Source organism: Crotalus tigris, unplaced genomic scaffold, assembly GCF_016545835.1.
Source record: "Crotalus tigris isolate CLP2741 ecotype Arizona unplaced genomic scaffold, ASM1654583v1 scf7180000019051.236932, whole genome shotgun sequence".
Lineage (NCBI taxonomy): Eukaryota > Metazoa > Chordata > Lepidosauria > Squamata > Viperidae > Crotalus > Crotalus tigris.
In genome coordinates this window covers 193,516-205,892 of record NW_024097345.1, presented here as the reverse complement: position 1 = coordinate 205,892, position 12,377 = coordinate 193,516, and the positions used below count along the sequence as shown (strand labels likewise).

General features: G+C 35.9%; 1 long non-coding RNA gene across 1 annotated transcript in view; it reads right to left on the bottom strand.

Moving 5' to 3' along the window:
• Positions 1-10,727, bottom strand: part of LOC120315012 — a 32,208-nt gene extending 21,481 nt beyond the window's left edge. The window contains exon 1 of the long non-coding RNA XR_005558584.1: positions 10,604-10,727. This is a non-coding gene — a long non-coding RNA (uncharacterized LOC120315012). The remainder of the gene's footprint in view (positions 1-10,603) is intronic.
• Between the last annotated feature and the right edge of the window lie 1,650 nt (positions 10,728-12,377).

Here is a 12,377-nt window from a genome sequence, read left to right as displayed (position 1 = left end):
GTGACCATTTTCAGTGCTGGATATATAATAGAGCTCCTACTATACTTAAAAGCAAGCACATGCCATCATTTCAGGGGATCCAAATGGGACAACTGTTCAATGGGCCTATAATAGTACACAATTAATGTCATTTTCACTACAATATAGTATAGATATATACTATAATAAAAAGGGAAATCAGGAAAAATAAATTCCCATTTTTTTCTAGAAAAGTTAAACTAGCCTTCATGTTTGACTATTCCAGAAAATGTAATTGTTAATATAGCAACTTGTTTAAAACATGTACATGGAATTAACATAGACATTTTTCATAAAATATATACCAGTCTTGAGGTAATGTACATTTTCACAACATTTATTTTTCCCTATAGACTTATAGGTATTTTTAACCTCTATTAAATGTCACCATTAATCTGCATTGTACAATTTGAAATAGAAACATAGAAATATAAAAAACTGACAGCAGAAAAAAAAAACCAGTGGTCCATCAAGTCTGCCCTTTGAGTTTTTGTCTGTCTGTTTTGTTTTGTTTTTAATTAATTAATTAATTAATTAATTATAACTTTTATTTTTATTTTTATGTATTTATTTATTTATTTATTTTTGTAAGATGAAATGTTCAGATCTTACCAAGAAGGATAGTTTCCTGGCAATAATTTCCCCTAATATCACAGAATCTGAACAGAAGCTAATGCCCCATCTTTTTCATATTGCCATAGAAACGTTGCTGGTGATTGCCAAAATCTAACATTTTTTTCCAATTTATTATAAACTGAAAATGTTTACTCTAGGAAAAAACTTAACATATCATCCACTATCTAAGTAGAAGGTTTTGATAATAATTAAAAAGGCCTTAAATATCATTCACGTGCATGAACAACTTGTTTTCAGTGTCTCCTGTCTTTATACCTTGAAAAACATTGGATTGTTTAATAGTACAATCCAAAGATAACATGAAATGAAATATAAGAGCAGATAAGCATATCCTAGATCAGTGATGGCAAACCTTTTAGAGACTGAGTGCTCAAACTGCAACCCAAAACCCACTTATGCATTGTTGAGTGCCGGGTGGGTGTGGCCCATTGGCTGGTGTGGCCAATTGGGTGGGCATGGCCAATTGGGTAGGCATGGCTGCGGTGGTAACGGCAGACTGGGTGGGACTAAAAAGTTCAATCAATCAATTCCAACTTTGCAAGATCTTTTTTTTCCATGAGAAGTTGAAATTGACTGATTGAACCTTTTTTTTTTTTTTTCACATGGCGGCAGAGCCTAAAGCAAAAAGGTTTTATAAAACCCAGATGAAGGTCTAGGACTGGGGTGAGGGTGCGCGTGCCCACAGAGAGGGCTCTGAGTGCCGCCTCTGGCATCCATGCCGTAGGTTCACCACCACTATCCTAGATGAATTTCCTGATGCATGACTCGGGGGAGTAAAAGTTGCATTAATAGTCACTGAAGCAAAAGGACCGGAATAATATAAGTTAGTACAAAAGGTAAAATTTAATGGAAATCCATTTTATAATTTGTTCCCAAATTTTAACTTGTAGCACATCAAAAGCCTTTTCTGCATCTGACGAAGCCACTGTGAAGTATTTCATAATTCTTAAGAGTGTATTGCAGAAATTTCTACCAGTCATTTGATATTATCTGAACTTGGCGTCCCTTCAACAGAACCAGATTGTGCAGGATAAATTATTAATGATAATACTGCTACAATTTTTATGCCAGAGTTGCACTCAGAATCTTTGCATTTACATTTAACAGAGATATTGGGTGTTAACTTGCACAGTTTATTGAATTCTTTCCTTTATTTAAAAAAAAAAAAACTAAAATAAAAAAACCACTGTATAAATCTCCTAGAAGAATGAAATGGTCCTTTTTTAAAAAAACAAAAAACCTTTCAGCATTTATGTCAGATCTTTTGAGAGACAGTTGAGCTGTTCTATAGGAAATCCTTTTGGCCCTAGGGCTTTTCTCAATTTCAAAAAAAATAAATAAAAATCAACAGTGTTCAATATTTCCTGTGATATTAAAAGTATCTAAATCCACTGAGTGAACATGAGAAATCTTAAGATTTATTCCATTTCCCAACACTTTCCCAGAAACTTCTGTTAATAAGACAGGACTGTTTTCACTTAACCTAATTCTATCCCTACGTGTTCCTTAATTCATCTGCCATTTCTGTTATTTGTATTCCCAAGCAAGGAAATGAAGAGCGATGCTTATTCATTCAGTTTATATCTTGTCTAGCTACACAGCATGAATTTCAGAAAATTCCAGTGAACATGACCAAGAATCAACCACTGTTGATTGGAAGCAAGCTGAATAATTGAGGACTGGCAAGTTTCATACATTTCAGATGGCACAGAAGCTGCAAGTCAAGACAGGATATAAGCACAGTGTGAATAGGTCCTAAATCAGCTTGACTCTGGCCCATTTGCAAAGAAAATATGGGCTGATGAATCTGAAAGACATCACAAAACAACTGTAAAAATGCCAAGGGGTTGAGAGGAAGATTTTTGGATTTACTTATGTATATTGGGTCAGTCCCAACACAATCACTGGAAGGAAGAGTATATTATCTAAATACTGAAATTCAGATGGTGGAATTTAATGTCTTCTACTGAAATGACATAAAATACTGGCAAAAGTTAAAATCACAGCCCTATTTTAATATTATGGAAAAAAGGATACTCTTCTATAAAGCAGACATTTGCTCTAAAGTACTTTTCAAATATTTGATTGCATTTCATTTTTACTTATTTTTATGATTCAACCTGAAAACATCCTGGTCAAATTGTGGAACAAGAGAAATCAAAGCAACAAGCAATAGACTTCTCTTTTTGCAGCTATTAATGAAGGGGCAAAGAGAATGTTTGACACACAGGATCATCTTCAGAAAATCACCAAAAATGAAAAGAACTCTGTGATTTGCAAATCTGAATTTAATGTAATTAACATAGTTAATTAACATAATATCTGATATAACTGCAAAAGAATAATTTGCATGTTCACTTCCATGCTGTATGAGAAAATATTTTAGACTGTAATCTGACAATAAAGAGAGAAAAAAGTCTTTGACTGGATATTAATAAATCCATGGACTTAGAAGCTGAATGGGTAATTATTTGCTAGTGCAGTGTTTCCCAAACTTGACAATTTTAAGGCATGAGGACTTCAACTCCCAGAATTCCACAGCCAGCAACTTCTGGGAGTTGAAGTCCTCATGCCTTAAAATTGTCAAGTTTGGGAAACACTGTGCTAGTGCATTGATTGTGCAGCTCGTTATTTCCCAGGTCATTTTATTATCTTTTAAACTTAGAATCTTACAATGTGTATTTGTAATTTTTGGATTAGTTTTATATTTTTATTGAATGTACTAAAGTTGTAATTTCAATGAAATGGTTTTTATTGTGAGCTTTATTTTATATTATAGCCTCTTAACCTGTGTTGACTACAACAAAATCTGTCCTCATATTGTAATCAGAGTTGCTACATAGTTAGGAGTGTTTTTTTTTTTTTTAATAACCTTGACTTTTCAGCAGTTTTTCAAGATTTGTAAACCACAGTTTATCTTTCAAACTAAATTGAACCTTTAAGGTGGCTTTTAAAAGCAATTGATGTGTGATATTTGCTAAATGTGCTTTAAGGAATGTAGGTGAATAAACCACTTAGCAACTCTGAGGGACCTAATAGGTGAGACGTGGTGATTGACTAGGGCAGGAATGGAGGATCTGTGTGGGCTGCCAGCTATTGTATTTGATTCAGTCACCATGAAAATAGTCATAGAAAGTAGGATTTGTAGTGCAAAACTGTCTGTAGGGAGACACAGATGGAGATGGCTAACATCAGCCAAAGCTATATTGCAGTGTTTCCCAAACTTGACAATTTTAAGGCATGTGGACTTCAACTCCCAGAATTCCACAGCCAGCATTGCTGGCTGTGGAATTCTGGGAGTTGAAGTCCTCATGCCTTAAAATTGTCAAGTTTGGGAAACACTTCTATATTGGATCAGTCTTGGTTAATAAGTGGAAAGATCAGTAGAAAATTCTACGGTTGTAGATTGGACTGGAAAATAAAAGCAAACCAGTAAGGAACTAGACATTATACTGTCACCAAGGAAGCTACATGGATAAACCAATTAAGCAACCAGGAATTGAATCTGACTTAACAATTATTTTAGTTTGGAACAATATTACTTAAGATTGTGCCTGCAATAGAAAGGTGCAGTACAACCTTTTCAAGAGATATAGATATATAGACATTTCATTCTTATCAGAACTTTCTATCAACCCTTCATCCTTCTCTTCATTAAATTAGACATACCCAGTTCCAGCAACTGTTCCTTAAATGTTTTAGCCTCCAGTCCCCTGATCATCTTTGTTGCTCTTCTCTGTACTTTTTCTAGAGCAGTGTTTTTCAACCTTGACAATTTTAAGGCATGTGGACTTCAACTCCCAGAATTCCACAGCCAGCATTGCTGGCTGTGGAATTCTGGGAGTTGAAGTCCACATGCCTTAAAATTGTCAAGGTTGAGAAACACTGTTCTAGAGTCTCAACATCTTTTTTACATTGTGGTGACCAAAATTGGATGCAGTATTCCAAGCGTGGCTTTACCAAAACATTATAAAGTGGTATTAATACTTCATGTGATCTTGATTTTATTCCTCTGTTAATGCAGGCTAGCACTGTATTGGCTTTTTTGGCAGCTGCAGCACACTGCTGGTTCATATTTAAGTGATTGTCAACTAGGACTCCAAGATCCCTCTCACAATTATTACTATTGAGTAAGTTGCCACTATACTATACAGGTATATTGATTTTTCTTGCCTAAATGTAGAACCTTACTTTTTCACCATTGAATTTCATTTTGTTATATAGTGCCTAATATTCAAGTCTGTCAAGATCCTTCTGTATCTTAAGTCTATCTTCTGGAGTATTGGTTGTTCCTGCCAGCTTGGTGTTGTCTGAAAATTTGATCTCCATCTATCCCCTCATCCAAATCATTGATGAAGATGTTGAAGAGCACTGGGCATAGAACAGAGCCTTAGGGCACCCCACACTACACACTTTCCTCCATGTAGATGCAGTTCCATTGAGTACAGCCGGTCAGCCAGCTACAAATCCATCTGGTGGTAATGCTATCTAACCCACATTTTTCTATCTTATCAAGTAGTAGGTTGTGGTCTACTTTATCAAATGCCTTTCTGAAATCCAAGTAAATTATATCCACAGCATTCCTCTGGTCCACTAATTTTCTCACCTGATCAAAGAATGCAATAAATTTATCTGGCATGATCCGTTTTTGACAAACTCATGTTGGCTTTTGGTAATAACTTTGTTTGCCTCTAGGTGTTCGCTGATTCATTGCTTGATTAGCTTTTCCAGAATCTTCCCAGGTATTGAGATCAGGCTGATAGGTCTATAGTTTCCTGGATCCATTTTTTTCCTTTTTTTGAAGATGGGAACTACATCTTTTCCAGTCCTCTGGTAGTTCCCCAGTGCTCCAGGATCTGTGAATTTCTTCAAAAACCTGGGGTGTAATCCATCTGGTCCTGGTGATTTGAACTCATCTAGGGTGGACAGGTGCTTACTTTCCATTTTCTTGCCTATTTTAACTTGTGTTTCTAAACTGTTTTTTACAGTACTGTTTTTGATAGATTGGACTGTTTTTTCCTTTTGTGTAAAGATGGATGCAAAAAACGAGTTAAGTAGTTCTGCTTTATCACCTTTTTGTACTTTCTTCCACTAATGGACCGATCACTTCCTTAACTTTTTTGTTTTTTACTTGTTGAAAGAAGCTTTTTGTTATTTTTTTACTTTTGTCGCAAGTCTTAGTTCATTTTGAGCCTTAGCTTTCCTTACTTTGGGCTATTTGCTGATATTCTGACTTAGTTATGTGCCCCTCTTTCCACTTTATTTACTTGTCCTTTTTGTCTTTCAATTTTAGAGAGTTCTTTATGCAGTCATGCTGGTTTCTTTTGAGAGCTGTTTTTTTCTTCTTCATTGGTATTGTGCCAGACGGGGCTTTTATAATTTCACTTTTCAAAATTTCCCAAGCTTCTTGAGTTGTTTTCCCTTTGAGGATTCTCATCCATGGAATCCTTCCCAAGCTCTCTAAGTTTATTGAAATTATCTCTCTAGTTTGACTGTGTTCCATTGCTTGTGCTTGCATAATGTTGAATTCTAATATTGCATGATCACTTCCCCCCCCCCCAAGGTTCCTGTGGCTTCAACACCTATCATTTCATCTCTGTTAGTGAGAATTAGGTCCAATATGGCTGATCCCCTAGTTCCCTTCTCTACGTTTGGGGAGACAAAGTTGTCTGCTAGGTTTGTCAGGAATCTGTTTGATCTTCCACTTGGTGCAGAGTTTGTTTCCCAGTTGATGTCAGGGTAATTAAAGTCCCCCATTACTATTGTGATGTGCTTCCTACATACTTTAGTTAACTGACTAGCAAAGAAAATTGTCTATTTCCTCTGTTTGGTTGGATGACCTATAGTACACATTTATGGCAATGTCATTTCCCCCCCTTTTATATTGACCCAAATGCATTCAAGACAGTTTTCATCATTGATGTGTTCTATTTCTGTAGAGATGTAGTTATTCCTTATATAGAGAGCAACTCCACCTCCTCTTTTATTTGGTCTGTTTCTTTTAAATAATTTAAATCCTTCTAGCTGTGTATTACATTTGTGAGTTTCATCCCACCAAGTTTTGTATCCCATCTAATGGCAAACCTTACTTTATTAGACAATGGACTAACTAATTAACCCATTACCACTTATTAGTCATGTTTTCAGAATGCCCTGTAGAGTGTATACAATGCCATAAACTACTATTTACAATATCTCTTGATACTAACTGCACCTTTTAGGCTGCATCTACACAATACAGACCTGAAACAATCTGATTTAAGGGAAGTGACAGAGAAAATATCTTCTAAAACCATCTCAGTTTAAACAGGACTACTGTAGTAAGTAAAGGTGTGGTGGGGAAATTGAATGAATATTTGCTGTTTTTTTGTTATTTCAGTTTTCAAAGTTGTCAAGAGTTTCTTTGGAAATTCCACTTTTTTCCCATTACTGGTCTTGATAATTCCAGGGAAACTAAAGTGAAGAACAGAATATCTTCTTGGATGAACTATGGGAATTCCCAAAAAGGAACCATGGAGTTGGTTTGTTTGGGCTTTTCTTCTAGCCATTGAGACAGATTTTAATTAAAATAATTAGTAGAAAGGGAAAGTGAGAGAAAATCTGTAATAGAAAAGGTATTATGAAATACTCATATAAAGTTCAAAAAAGCTGTGAGTCATTAGACAGTTGGGCAATATGTTGAAGGGGCTGGCCAGACAAGCAGTTTTGGGGAACCTGTCCTTATTCCCACCACCCACTCTGACACAAAACCTAGGAAGTCTATTTGTCTCCTGCTGCCAATTGCTCGGGGGCTGCGTTGCTCAAAAATCAGGACCCCCTGCCAATTTAAGATTGAGGAAGGCTAAAAGGACACTGATTAATTGTTGGACTTGAAAAGGGAGACCTTGGTGATCAAGGTCAGTCCTTGGAACAGTTGTTCTCTTTCAGTCCATCCTATTTCATAGAGAAGGGGGAAAAGTCCCTTGAACTCCTAGAGGAAAGATAGATGTAATTAATGTAATAAATAGATAGAAGATATTGTGAAACATGAGTGATTGACCTGCCTAATGCATTGGTCAGGGAAAGAACAGCAAATGGGAGATTTCTGCTGTTTCCTCCAAATTACCTGCAGATTGTTCAGAGACTGCAGAAGAAGCAAAAACCACCTTGCCATAAGACAGAGAGAAAATCTAATTACCAATTACCCAAAATGATTTAAGCAAACTTCTTCCCATCATCGAAGATTATTAAAGAAGTAAAATTCAGAATAAGAAAATATACCAGAAGTTCTCCCTCTCTTTTTCTGTATGCATGTTTACAGAAATTAACCACTTCTAACTTTTCACACAATAAACACATTTATGATATATTTGGAATTCTAAATGCCTACTAGAAGGTTTCTCACAAATGGCTGCTTTGGTTAATATAGCAAGTGACAAAGCACTTATTTATAAAAAGTCTGCCTACTACTTCTTCTAGTTTCCCAAAATTGTCACAATTTCCAGCTTGCCTTTGTTTTGGGCCATATGGGGGATAAAGTCAAACCTGTGGGCTACAGCCACCTACCATTCTTATCTTCAAATAACATCAGTGAACCCCATCTATATGGGATTCAAAGGTAATTTTGAAAATAAAGACGATGCTTTATTTCTTAACTTGATAGCTTCTTAATTAACATTTTCTGAGTTAAAAGAATGAAAAAAAAGCAATTAGATCGGTAAAAAATCCTATAGATTTCTGAAAGAGGTGCCTACACTGCATAATGTACCACATTATGGTTGCATACCTGAGTCTGAAGACTATGGAGGGTTATGAAAAATTAGAATGCTGATGTAAGAAGAAATGTGTTGTGTATTTGTACTTGTTGGAACAACAAAACCCCATTATTTAGCACAAATTGATTGTAAATTTAAAATTTTGCTCTTTTCATGTGACATACGAATCCTATTACAACTCTACTTTATGGCAGTCACTTGGCTGGAAGGACAAATGAGACCAGAAATAGATTCAAAGTCATTGGTGGGATTTCCACATCCGCTGAGGCAGTGAATCTCTGTTCTTGATCTATTCTGTCAATAATGAGTTGGGAAGCCCCCTTTCAGCAACAATCAGCTGATACATCACCTTGTAACCAAGTCGTTTTTAATTTTCTTCATTTTACCCAAGTGTCATTTGAATTTTCAAGTCAGTGTGCATTTTAATTAGAGTAGAGCAGGGGTCCTCAACCTTGGCAGCTTTAAGACTTGTGGACTTCAACTCCCAGAATTCTGGGAGTTGAAGTCCACAAGTCTTAAAGTTGCCAAGGTTGAGGACTCCTGGAGTAGAGCAAAGGCTTGAGGTCTACTGTATTCCTGGCAAAATGTATAAAAAGGAGGGGTGGAAATGGACGATCCGAGTAATTCTGGCAAAGTTTCACAAAAGATGTTAAACCTCTAATTAATTTCATGTTTCAAGCAAGAATTAATGTGGCCTGCAATTTAAGCCGAAAGGGTCTTGCCAAGAAGTGCATTTTGTCATACCTTCCCCTCCAGGAAAAGCTCTTTACAACCTTTATGGCAAGATGTCTTGCCAACTATATGAGTAGCTTTGAAGCAACATTCACAGACCATTTGCTTTGATGACATTTGAAGTTCTCTTCTCTCCCTTCCCAGCCACGCAGCCTTCATTTTTTCCCCTTCCATTCCAAAGTCTCCTATAGCTATGATGTCCAGGCTGCAAAATCATTGGAAAACTAATCAATACCATAAGATCTGTCAGTTTTCAGTGAAAAGAAGATCACATCTTTTAACTCTTGACTTAGTGTACATATTTTTAAGTTAAACCTTATGAAGGGAGCTGAATGAATGATGCTTGCCTATATCCACAGGCACACAAGTGTGACAAAGCTTTCCTTCTGTGCATTAACTTCAAAAGCTCCTGACAATCTGTGTTGGTTAGCCTTCCATAAAACTAAAATTATACGGCCATCATCCATAATCTATTGATTGATTGCATCTGTCAGAATGTCACAAATAATGAATGTGTACCACAGTTATTCTGTGAAATTCATGATACATACTGTACAAAAAATAAAGACTACATGTTCATTTAAATTATAGTAAAATCTTATAGATACCAGTCAATCAGCATCAACTTTCAGAACCTTCCCCATTGGATCCATACTGCTGTTGCCCTATTAGGCTCAAATGATTGATTTAGCAGTCAATCCTCATTTAGGATATTATCTGGGCACTATATCAAAAAGAAGGTTTAGATGAAATGAGCTCAACACTACGTCTAGATCTGTTGATCAGGAAACTGAGAAGAGGCAAAAAACAAACAAACAGATATTTCATATTGGATCAGTCCTCATCACCAAATGTATGTTAGTTTTATTACTGATGCAACTTGATCAAGTTTTTTCCTTGTCCTTCAGTCTATCGCTGTCTTGCTCAAAAATGAGCATATCATTGCTTTGCAGGATCAGCAAACACTACAGTTTGGTAACTGATAAAACAATTTCCTCATGCCTGATTTTCTTGGAAGATTCCTCCAATGCCAGATAAAGTAAAGGAATAATTTACTTCTATGAGTCAAATCTGTCTCACAGGAAATTAAGCAATTACTGACAAGTTTAATGGAAAATCCATTGCTGTTTCAGATTGACCAACCTCCAACTATCAAATATACAATACGTATGATGGGATATTATATTACTTCTTAGAACAATGAACTTTATTCTAAGAAAGACCTTTTTACAACTCTCAACATCTAACAATATGCTGGAAGTACATCAAGTGTGTGCATGCATAGGGACACACTTACGAATAGCACTAAATTTCGATCTGTTAAATATTCTGTTTCACATCTATCAACTCAGGAATCCTTATAAAATTCCCTTGGAAGTTAAGGTGCGGCTGATATACACTGCCTTTCATAACAACAATTAATCACATTAATTTATTATTTTTGTCTCTAACTTGGCTCTTACCTCATAAGTCTGTGAATGTGTAGGAAGAGGGAAAATCTGAAGAAAAAGGTGATAAAAAACAACATTCTTTTTCTATTGGGGCATGTTTTCTGCATTTGTTCAATCCACCAGATGCCAGTAATCAAGGAGTAGCTTAAGTATGGTTCAGCAGAGGAATTACGTGACTCAATCAGAAGTTGTTGCTATCAAATCAGCCCTGCCTCATAATGATTGCAGGAACAAGTCCACACAATTTTCTTGGCAACATATTCAGAAATGGTTTGCCAGTACCTTTTTCCTAGGGCTGAGGGTATGACTGTCCCAAAGTTCTCCAGCTGGCTTTCATGCCTAAGGCAAGACTAGAACTCTTGACTTTAATTCGTTGCCTTTAAATACTTTACCAAATGAGCTCTCTCAATTAGATGAAAGGAACTGAAATACTATGTACATGTATATGTATGTGTCTGGTGTGTGTGTGTCTAATTTGTAAATGTAATAATCATTTTACTTTTAGCAGCTATTTTGGATTTTTACATTTCTATTTTTTTCTTCATAATAGTGCTACACAGTATGGGTCTGTTTCAGTAAACTAATTATTTTTAAATTATTATTTATTGCATTTATATAGAACTTATCCTATGGAAGCTCAAGATGGCAGGTCTGTGGACTTCCCTAATTCTCTCCTTAGGATAGCAATCTATGATGTAGCCTGATTGCCACAAAGTCATCCTGTTGACTTCATAAATTTGCATCTTCCAAATCTACAATAGGTTTTAAAGCAGAAGTTTGCAGAGGTTTTTATTGTTTAAAATCAATTTCTATAGACTACAGAGAAATCAATGTAAAACAAGGTCAGCATAGCTAGAACCAAGCCCATATTTATTTATATATGTACCAGTATTTGAAAATTTGGAAATACTATTGTAATACTAATAGAATCTAATATATCTGACCATAACAGAACAGCCTGTGATCTAGGTGACTTGATCAGAAAATATTTCATGAGTTATACTATATTGTGTTTTTCTTCAGTCTCCAATCTGGATGATTAGCATTTTCAAATCTCTGCTCATCCCACATTTTTAAACTTTTGTTTTAGGTTAGATCTGACTTGGAATTAGCACCCTGTTAAATACAGTCAGAAGCAGCAATGGGGTTCTCCAAATGTTGGGAGTTACAACTCTCTAAACTCCTTTCAATTCATTATGCTAACGAGCATTTACTATAGATCACTACTTTTTTGGGAGTAGCAGGTGGCCTCTTCCTACAATAGAAGTGCTTTTGAACAAGAGCCCTTCATACAGAGGGCTATCATATCCGAAAGAGAATACCTGGCCATTTTATGGCACAACGAGGTTGACACAACAAAATGTCTGTGGCAGTAGAGCTTAGACTGCGTTTACATTATTTTTGTTCTTATATAAATAAGTCCCCCTCTCTGCTTTGTATGTAAGTAGAAAAGTCACACAGGCAAGCAAACAGAGCTGTTCCCACTCAGTTCAGCTCTGCATTTGTTCTGCAAATATCTCAAGCTTGTGAGAGCAAAAACGTATGTAGCTGATCTGTCACCAGTTGTTTGACCCTAAATATCACAGAGATGAGAATGTGGCCTTGCCAATTCCATCTGATTGTAACGTTTCTCTCCTTTAATCAATGTTAAAATCTTTAGGGTGGATTTCTCATTTGTGAGACTTTGTATAATGTGTCTCGACCATATACCCCATCTAATTTAATAAGGCACAAGCTAAGGAAGTACTTAAGTTACTTATCAAGGGTTTTGGATGACACATTATTA